This window comes from Lipotes vexillifer, unplaced genomic scaffold (assembly GCF_000442215.2).
Source record: "Lipotes vexillifer unplaced genomic scaffold, Lipotes_vexillifer_v1.1 scaffold1477, whole genome shotgun sequence".
NCBI classification, from domain to species: Eukaryota; Metazoa; Chordata; class Mammalia; order Artiodactyla; family Lipotidae; genus Lipotes; species Lipotes vexillifer.
This window is the reverse complement of record NW_006776536.1, coordinates 213027-220510: the sequence shown is the minus strand read 5'-3', so window position 1 is coordinate 220510 and position 7484 is coordinate 213027.

The following is a 7484-nucleotide window of genomic DNA, read 5'->3' as shown; positions in this document are numbered from 1 at the left end:
TTCTAGAACCTTCCCCTTGCCCGTTTATCTTTCACTCTGGCCAGATTAATTTTTCTAAAACTAGTTTCATCATATCCTTCCCTTTCTAAGAGACACTACACTGGTTTCGTGGTGTCCAGAGTCGGAACTTTTTGGCCCAGTATTCCATGCTGCCACTGAGGATGTGCCTCTGCTGTCCGGGTGAGCACTTTTCCAGGCACATCCATCTCCTTGGAGTCCAGAACCTTTCATGGTCCACCCAGCCTGAGAGGGCCTGGGGGACAGATAGTCTTCATCTTCGTCCTTCTGCCTCTGGCCTGGTGTCTGGTGTGTAGTGGACACTCAGCGTAGCTGCCCTGAGGATTCCCGAGGCCTCTGTACCCCGGGAGCGGATATTTCCCATCCTTACTTCCTCCGGCCCCTAAATCTACAGCGTTGCGAGCTCCCGTGTGCACCCCAAACTCCAGCCTGGCTTTGTTTCCCAGATTGTGAAACAGCTGTCCTGCTACATGACAAAAGGCTTCTGGGGCCAAGTGTGGGAACCCCCCCTCCCCCCTCTAGAGCCCATATTTCTGAGGTCTGGATTCTAAGATGGCCTGCAACAAATAAAGCTGGCCTTTATTTTACTTCAGGAAACCCAGTGCATCCTAAACGCACTGGACTGCGATGTCCTGGGTCCACGTGACACCTCCCCACCTTCCACAGCCCGGACTGAGACGCGACAGTGGGGCCTGGCGCCTGCATCCTTCACCCGTCATTTTTATAATCTTTCAAAAAACTGTAGAACATTTTCAGTCATGCAAAAAACGTAGAAATAGTGGTACAAGAATTTTTATGCTAAAAAAAGGTTTCTGTGCTTTTGAGTTACAAGTACAGAGTAGGTAGCTGAGTGAGGATATTGTTGATGAACTTTCGGGAGTTTAAGCATTAAGAGGGCATTGCCCTGGGACTTCCCTGGTGGTCCAGTGGTTAAGACTCTGTGCTTCCACTGCAGGGGGCATGGTTTCGATCCCTGGTCGGGGAACTAAGATCCTGCAAGCCGCGCAGCGCATCCAAACAAAAAAATTCTTTTTTACGAGAACATTGCCCCTTCAGGGTCGCGCCCTTGAGCATCTGAAGCTTGTTCCAGTCGCGTTGTCACTGCCCGGGTCTCTGCATGAGTTTGCTCAGCCCTGGTTGACTCCCGGGGCCCGTGCTGTATTGTGGGTGAGCGGCTCCCGAGCCCGGCCGCCGTGGGCCTCCCACTGCTGCCCTCTCTTTCAAGAGGCTCATTACACCGGTCGTGGCCACCGCAGCCTGGGTCCTTGCCTGGCTCCCCGCTGCAGCTCTTAGGCTGCCCAGAACCCACGAACTGCTGACCGCTTGCTCCGGGTGCCGCCGGGGGGTGGTCTGTGCTGGCTTTCACGGTGCTGTCAGTGTTGGCAGAGTTCTCTCCAAGTGGAGTGTCAGCTCACAGGGCTGAGATGCTGGCTGTCTAGCTCTGCCGGGGTGGGGTTGGGGGCGGTCCCGGGGACCCGTGCGTACGCCCCTGCCCAGAGAGCAGGGTCCTGGTCACCATGGTGCAGGCGGTGATCTGCCCTCAAGGCAGCCCACCCCGCACCTCCTTTCAGAAGGCACTTGAGCAGCGAATGCCAAAGAGCAGTTTCCATCCTTTTGGCTACCAGGTCTAGCTTTTTAAAAATTTCCCCTTTATTTTGAAAGAGTTTATCCTTCCAAGGAAAGTACATTTGTTAAGTAGTAACCTTTTCTGCGTATTGATCCCAGACACTCATGATCACCAAGCCGGGCTGCTGGGGCTTGCAAGGTTTCCATTATCCTCTCACCGGGGAGTTTCCATTTGGCTTTTCAGCCGTGAAAGTGCCTCTTGGGGCCAGCACACCACGTGGCCCCTTGGGCTGTGGACCCGGGCTGGGAATAACTGATTTGGAGGATGAAGCGGGGTCTGCTCCAGGATCCAGGCAGGTCGGGCTGCAAGGTGGGCCCTGGGCTTCAGGCAGCCCCCTTGCTCTGCTCCACCTATGATGATCCAAGAACATGCACTCAGAGCACCTGCCAGGCGAGCCTTTCTCCCCCGGCCTCCTGTGTCTTAGCATTACCGGCCTTTCTGGAGCTTCTTGTCTAGGTACCCAGTGCCCCACCCTGCCAGGATGGAAGGTGGCTGAAGGTGGGACCCTACCCCACACACCGCCCCCCAGCCCTGGATGCCTAGAGGGTCGTGTTAGGGATTTTGGACCTGTGAGGAGAGAGTTCCCCAGAAACTCTGGGGCTTTAATCACTAGTCTGGTCTTACTGCAGTAAGGTTTAAGGTCTCGGGATGGCTGGGATCTCAGGGGATGTTGTATTTTCAGTGGGGAACTGGACAGGGTTAGGGTTTTTCCGGACTTCCCTAGCTGGTGTCAGCAGAGCAGGGTGGTGACACAGATGGGGGGGCGCCCAGTTAGGAATGCGTTCTGATCTGTGAGTGGTGAGGGACACCAAGGGACACATTTGGTTCAAGTGTCCCCTGCCCACTCTTTGTAGATGTGAAGAGGACAGGTGGGCCTCGTTCTGCCCCTGCCTGCCTGTAGAACCTAAGGCCAGCTTGGTCCCTAGTGGACACTCGGGAAGGTCACCCCACCGTGGCACATGTGGCATGATGTGTTGTCCCCTCCAGCAGCCATGTCCAGTGCTGGCCTCCGAGCAGACCCGCTGTCTCAGGCACCCCTGGACAGAGGACACACTGAACTCCCGGCCTCCTTCCCTGTCGTTCCCCCCCTTCGGTTTGCTGTGAACAGCTGAGAGAGCTGCTGGAGGAATCCCAGCCGCGAGCCTGGGGGCCCTGGGGGCTGCCCGTCCAGCCTCCCAGGCCTGGAATCCCAGGGCACAGCAGGCCCCTCCCACCTGTTCTGGCTCGGCTCACTTTCCTGGCTCGCTCCCAGCTCTGCAGCCTCGGACAAGTGAGCTACCCCTCTGGCCTCAGTTTCCCCACCTGTTGGGGTGTGTGTGGGGTAATCGTAATGCCGCCATATAGACGCACCTGAGGATGCAAAGAGGTGAGGCCAGCTCCCGTGGGCCCTCAGTAGTTATTAGCTATTAGGGTTACTGTGGCAATCATAATTGTTATTCTCTGGGGTGAGGGCCCTCAGGGGATTCTGGAATCAGGTTCAACTGCAGCTGAAAGGTGGCTTGGTGGGAACCATCTCAGCTCGGCCCACTCAGTCCATCTCTGATGAGAAGGTGAGTGTTGAGTTGCGTTAATTGCCCCGAGTGGCCTGATGGCTCCAGTCCTGGACTTGCTTCCTTGTCAAGGTCAATCCGGCATTTATTCTGTAGCTGGAAGCCTGGTGGGGAGGGTGCCGGGAACCCTGGGGCAGGGGGCGCAGGTACAGGTATCTGAGGGCAGTGTCTCTCCTGGAACCTGTGCTCTGTTAGAGGCGTGACCAGGAGGGTGTGGCCAGGAGCTCAACCCCTGTCTCTCCCTCCTCAGAGGATGTTGTCGGAGACCCTGCTTCCTTCTTGCCTGAGCCAGCCTGACCGACCCCCAGGGTCTCCCCTCTCATTGGCTGACCAGCATCCCCCTTCTCCCAGCCCCCCAGCATCGCTGGCCTGCCCGCCCCCGCTTCCTACCCCTTCACCTTCCCCGCTGAAGGCAGACGAGGCAGCCCAGGTGCTGGCTCTTCACGCTCAAACTGAGGTCCATACTCCTTGCGGCTCCCCTCTCTGGGACGTGGACGGTCAGCGCCCTTTACCTTCAGGGTGGAGCCGCTGCTCCTCTGCAGCCCTGAGCCCCCTGCCCTCCCTCCGTACCTGCCCTCTGCACCTGCTCAGGTGGGACCGGCCTCCTCCTTGACCTGGGAGGCTCCCGGCTCTCCTGACTCTGCTGTTGCCTCTAGCCCAGGAGTAATTTAAGCCTCTGGCAGGTGTGCCCGGCACAGAACCAGGCCCCTGGGAGCCGGATGAGCACAGGCAGGCAGGGGCTCCATCCTCATGGCTGGCCCAGGCCAGCAGTGACTGTACCGGTGAGGGCTGTGAAGGGCCTTCCTTCCCGTGCCTGCTCCCCGGAGGTGCCACCTGGACCCCGTCTTCCTCTGGATCGGTCTCTCTCCCTTGCGAGAAAGCATGGAGGCCTCTCTCCCCGAAATGTTTACCTTCTGGAGGGCTATTGCTCCACCCCTTTGACCAGCTCTTAAGGCAGGGAGGTCAGCCTCATCTCCGTGGTCACTGATGAAGCTGAGGGGCAACATGAGTTTGTGGAGTGACCCAGTGATGGGACGCGCCCCCTTCCTCCACCCCCAGACTCAAGGCTTCATCATGCAGGAGACACGTAGCTCCACGCTTAGAACCCCTGAGGCCCCCCCCAGAGCCCATATAGTCCTTGTGAGGAGGGTCCCTGAGGAGGGGAGGGAGCGTGGACTTGGGCTCTTGGGTTGTTGTGTGGCTACAGATGGGTGCACAGGAACGATTGTCTTCCCTGCCCACCCCGGCAGGTGGGAACCTGGGGTGGGAGCCCCAGAGATAAGCAGGAGGCGCTGTTGGCCCTCCAGCCTGTTAGGGCTCACCCTCCGGAGCAGTGTTCCGCTTTCTGGGCCGTGCTCTCTCTGCCTGAGAAGGAGGGGCAAGGAGCCTCGGGCTGTGGCATGCGTCTGTGCTGCCCGAGGACAGAGGGGTTGTCCTGGGACGCACGAGGGGACCCAGACAGAGGCCGAGGGGCCGCGATCCTCCTGGGATGGTCATGGCAGTGCCTCAGGGGGTGGTCTCCCCCTGTCTGGATGCTGCCCCGATGTCTAGCCCTTTTGCAGAGAGTTCTGGGGTCATTTGACGGCCCCATGAGGTAAAACGAACGGATTTCAAGTGTGGGAAGAACCTGAGCGCTTTGATCTCTCATCGTTGATTGGCTGAGTATGACTTTGGTCACCTTGTGCCTCACTCTCCTGGTCCATAAAATGGGGGTGATGGCAGCCCCACCTCCTATGAGGACCAGGTGACATCAGGTGTGACTGAATCACGTGCTGTGGTCAGATGTGGGGAAGTGAGAGGCATCCAGGCACAGGGACTGAGCGAGGGGCTGGGGGAGGGGAGGAGGGGGGCTTCTCTAGGTTTTCTCTTTGGTGAAACCTGCTCCATCTTTGCCTACCTGTCTGCAGGGTCCCCAGCGTGCTGGATGAGCTCAGCTGGGGCCCCGCGAAACCCTAATCGTGGGCTTCCTCACGTTCTTATGAACCTCCAGACCTGATGCTCAGCTTGGTTCCAGAAATAATCAGTGTGCTGGTCCTCGGTGCTGGACTTTACTGGCAGCCTGCAAACTCACATAAATATGTGGAATTGAAAACTGCCAGCTCCTCAGAGAATGTCAGCGTCCTGAGAGGCTTCAGCAGGGACCGGGGGCAAGAGGTTTGAGTTTTCTTTTATCTGATGGTTTTCGCCTGTCCCCTTCTGTCTGTGGGACTAGGTGTCCTGAGCCCGAGGTCCTGTTGGCTCCTGGGGCAGTCTCTGGGTCTTGGCACCCAGGTGGCTGCTTTTTTCCTGGAGCAGAAGATCATTGGAAAACAGAGCCTCCCAATTTTGCCCCAAAAGAAGGAGATTTTGTGAATGATGGTCAACTTGGCACATCCTTATTATCATTATTTTTTTGCTACACTTAAAGAAAAGCTGGTACAAAGGTATGTTTGTTTCTGAAGCGTGTTTCCTTTCCCAGATGTTCTTTTCTGCTGATTCCAAAATGCATTCTGAGCTCACCTCTCCAGTTTCCTCTCTGCGGGGCAGAACAATGAGGTCTCTGTAACCACACGGGGAACACGCCGCCTTCCTTGCCAGTGGGCATGGGGGGAGGTGGGACGATCCCACCTTCCCCCACCTCGGTGGAAATGACCAGTCCGTGCCAGCCTGGTGAGAGGCCCTGGCTGACTGCCGGGGGCCTGGCGGTCTGCTTGCCTGTGGGGGGGATTTGAGGGTTGGGACTTAGAGGCACTGCAGCCTGCACCTTTGTCCCCAGTCCTTGAGTTAACTGTGTGGCCTTGCGCTAAATTCTTGTGTCTGCATTGTGTTTGTGGACCCTGGGACTTGGTACCGTCTCTCTTACCAGGCGTTGATCTGGCCCCTTTCCTCTTCTTTTTGTCTTTCTTGTATCAAATACCAGTCCTGTGCCAAGGACAGGTCTCCAGGACATGGTGCAGATGCAGAGTTGGCTGGAGAGCCAGGTAGAACCAGGTGGGGCATCACCAGAGCCCAGGGGGCTTCAGGCCCTCCTCCGCTGCTTGGCCTCTCGCTTCGTTACTTGAGACACGGGGTGTGTGTGCTCCTCTGGGGAGCTGTGAACCACACAGAGGCATGCGCGTGCTCACACACACACACACACACACACGTGTGCACACACAGTACCCTTAGAAGTGCCTCCTTGGTTGATTCCCAAGGACAGCTAAGTGACCCTGAAAGCTTGCACTTAGGGCAGTTCTGATACTGGTCTCCATTAAGAGCGATCTCTATGGATCACTTTATTTGAGGCCTGCATTTAACAAAAATCTTTATTTTTTGGTCAATACATCCTGCCTTAGAACACCCGAGATAGAAATCTCTAGACTTGATAGATAAAAATAGCTCACATTTATTGAAAACTTACAGTGTACCAGGCAGGTTCTGAGATGTTCATCGATTGACTCATTGAATCCTTCCGGCCTCTCTGGGGGCGGGGTGCCATCAGAGTCCATCACACAGGTGAGGAAGCTGAGGCCAGGAGAGGCTGGGGAGCTCTCAGAGTCATACAGGGACTGCAGTTGGCAGACTGAGGCTCCAGTGCCCACCTCTTAATTGCTATTTGAATTGGCTGACGAGCCACAGTGCATTTAAATAAGCGTGGTGCTGAGCCCTCGGTGCAGACAAGGAAACAGGCCTGGAGGGGGCAGTGCCATGAGAACCCCTCTCCGGGGTGGCCCACCTCCTGTACAAACCTGGGGTGCCACCTGGGGCCTGTTTAGGTTGGGGCCTTGGGCCTTCAGCTGAAAGCCACTGTCTTGACTTCTGCCAGAATGGACAGGCATTGTCATCCTCCAGGGCCCGAGTCAGTCCCCATCCCAAGACCTGTCTCTCCATCTTTGCCTTGGCCTTGGGCCGCTCCCGGGAGCCTGGCAGGCCAGGAGCCATGGAACCGAAATGGTATGTAATCAGAATGCTATATTTTGTCGAAAATAAGAATGTTAGGAATGGGCTGGTTTCTGGCAAGTCAAACTGGGACTCTGAAATACATATTTTTCCTGCTCTGCCCTGAACCTTCTAATTAGTGAGAACGCACATGGGCAGACATAAATCAAATGTCATATTCCCTAAAAACTTGTCCTAGGTATCACTGAGTGGGTAACATCCCACCATTGCTGAATTAGGGCTCGCAGAGTGAGTGCATGTGTGGGGGTGGGTGTTGGGGTGTTTGTGGGTGCAGGGGAGGGAGGGAGGGACAGAGGTGCCTGAGGTGAGCCCTCACCACCTGTTTCCTTCCCTCTCAGACCCCTGGGCCTCTGCTTCCAGCCCCCCCCCCC